General features: G+C 31.0%; 1 protein-coding gene across 1 annotated transcript in view; it reads right to left on the bottom strand.

Moving 5' to 3' along the window:
• Positions 1–2,500, bottom strand: part of LOC137643706 (uncharacterized) — a 321,288-nt gene that overhangs the window by 186,051 nt on the left and 132,737 nt on the right. The gene's annotated exons all lie outside the window — the stretch shown is intronic.

The raw sequence follows: 2,500 nt of genomic DNA, 5'->3' as shown, positions 1-2,500 counted from the left end.
TGGTCTCGGGTGAATTCATGTTGGTGTGCTCTCTCTCTCTCTCTCTCTCTCTCTCCTCTCTCTCTCTCTCTCTCTAATAAATGCTGGTTTCTCTCGGGTGAATTCATGTTTGTGCTCTCTCTCTCTCTCTCTCTCTCTCTCTCTCTCCTCTGATGAATAAATGTTGGTCTCTCGGGCTAATTCATGTTGGTGCTCTCTCTCTCTCTCTCTCTCTCTCTCTCTCTCTCTCTCTCTCGTGTCAATCAGATGCCAGATAAATCTTTAATTGTTTTCGCTTAAGAATTTTATTGACTTACGAAGTTACAAGGAAATTTCCACTACCTGCTCTTCGATTGGAGCTCTCAAGGGACTCGGCTTCTGCCACTTTTAGGTTTCAACTGTTTGTGGAAGATAATTAAACTTGATCAACTTTGGAAAGACGCTGCCTATTTCAAGACTTTTTGTGAAAGTTAGAAAATGCGTTTTTTTTATTATGGAGGATACGAAAGAGATAGATTGAAAAAAAAAATATCGACCGAATAGGGCAATGGAATTAGGAAAAAGGGACTCATTCAAAGATTTTGCAAAATATTCAATGTTTCTCTTAGTTATTGCATCGCTGTTTCCTCTTAGAAAATTTTTAATTCGTGATAAATCACATTATTTTAATGAAATTTGAATTGCATTACACTCCTCAGCTGGACCAGGGTTCGAGACCCACTCAAGCTCGGTAGTTTCAAGTGGTGTCTGCAACCTCACCCATCCTTGCGAGCTTAGGAAGGGGGTTTGAAGGAGCTTACAGGTTTATCTGCTGAGCCATCAGCAGCCATTGCCTGGCCCTCCTTGGTCCTAGCTTGATGGAGGGGGAACTTGGACGCTGATCATACGTATGTATGATCAGTCTCTAGGATATGTCACTGTTCCTTGCCTCTGTCATCAATGAGCGACTTTTAAACCTTAAACCTTTAAGAATGTAGATTTATCCATCTTGATAAATACCATCTCTCTCCCTCTCTCTCTCTCTCTCTCTCTCTCTCTCTCTCTCTCTCTATATATATATATATATATATATATATATTTATATATATATATATATATATATATAAACAGAAGTTTGTGATGCCAGCGTACATTTGATATACTGTATATTCAAAATATACTTAATTAAAAATGGATTAATTACTCAAAAGTGTCCATAAAATATACAATTTACAAATAGTGACACTTTTGAGTAATCACCTCAATTTTTTATCAAGTATACTGTATTTTGAATATTCAGTATATCAAATGTACGCTGGCATCATGAACTTCTGTTTATGTACGCCTGTATCACGAATTCTGTTTGGTTGACTATGTTGACATGTCAGTTCTAAGTCGTTGAGTGAGGAAACCGAGCTATTTTCTTTTTATAACCCCTTCCCCCTTCCTCAACATATCTTGCTAATTATTGCTTCCCAGAATTTAAATAACCACCTATTACTGTGCAAGAAGATGAAAACTGCAGGATTGCATTATTTTGGAGTAAATGGGGAGCGTGGTGTTGTAAACAATTACAAGTAATAATAATAATAATAATAATAATAAAAATAATGTTATTATTATTATTATTATTATTATTATTATTATTATTATTATTATTATCATCATAATAATGATAATGATAATAATAATAATAATAATATTATTTATTATTATTATTATTATCATTATTATTATTAAATGATAATAATAATAATAATAATAATATTATTATTATTATTATTGTTATTATTATTATTATTATTTTATTATTATTATTATTATTATTATTATTATTATTATTATTGACGTTTGTAGTCCAACGTTATCGCCTTGGCGAGTTTCCTCTCAGTTACGCCCAGATAAGGGGCTCAGTTGCTCCTGTTACTTTGCTCGACTTGTTTACGTGAGTCATCTAGTTTCCTTTCTGTTTACCTTGTGATTTGCGCTGGAAGGATGTCTTGTTTATGTGCGGATGTTTGGAAAGGTTTTGTATAGCTTGATGTGTTTGCCATACTATTTTGATTATATGTTTTTAGTGTGGGGTTTTTTCCATGGAGAATTTTTTTTAGATAAGTCTTGATATCCATATATATTATTTACATAGGCAATATGTATATATATATATATATATATATTGATATGTTTTTGGTGCGGGTTTTTACCATGGAGAATTTTTTTAGGTAAGTACTGATATGCCACATATATTTATTTACATAGATTATATATATATATATATAATATATGATTTTTTTCCAGGATCAGTTTTTTTTATATAAATGCTCCTATGTACATATATTTATTTACATAGGATATATGTATATACATATATATATATATATATATATATCTATAGATATATGTATATATAAATACATATATATAGATACTGTATATATAGTATATATATATATATATATATATATAGTTCATAGACTAAGAAATTATTTATACGTCTGTGAAACATGTAGTAAACTAGTTCTCTTTATCCCTTATACTTATC

This window comes from Palaemon carinicauda, chromosome 7 (assembly GCF_036898095.1).
Source record: "Palaemon carinicauda isolate YSFRI2023 chromosome 7, ASM3689809v2, whole genome shotgun sequence".
Lineage (NCBI taxonomy): Eukaryota > Metazoa > Arthropoda > Malacostraca > Decapoda > Palaemonidae > Palaemon > Palaemon carinicauda.
Note: the sequence above shows the minus strand (reverse complement) of the source record. Positions and strands in the feature narration are given on the sequence as shown.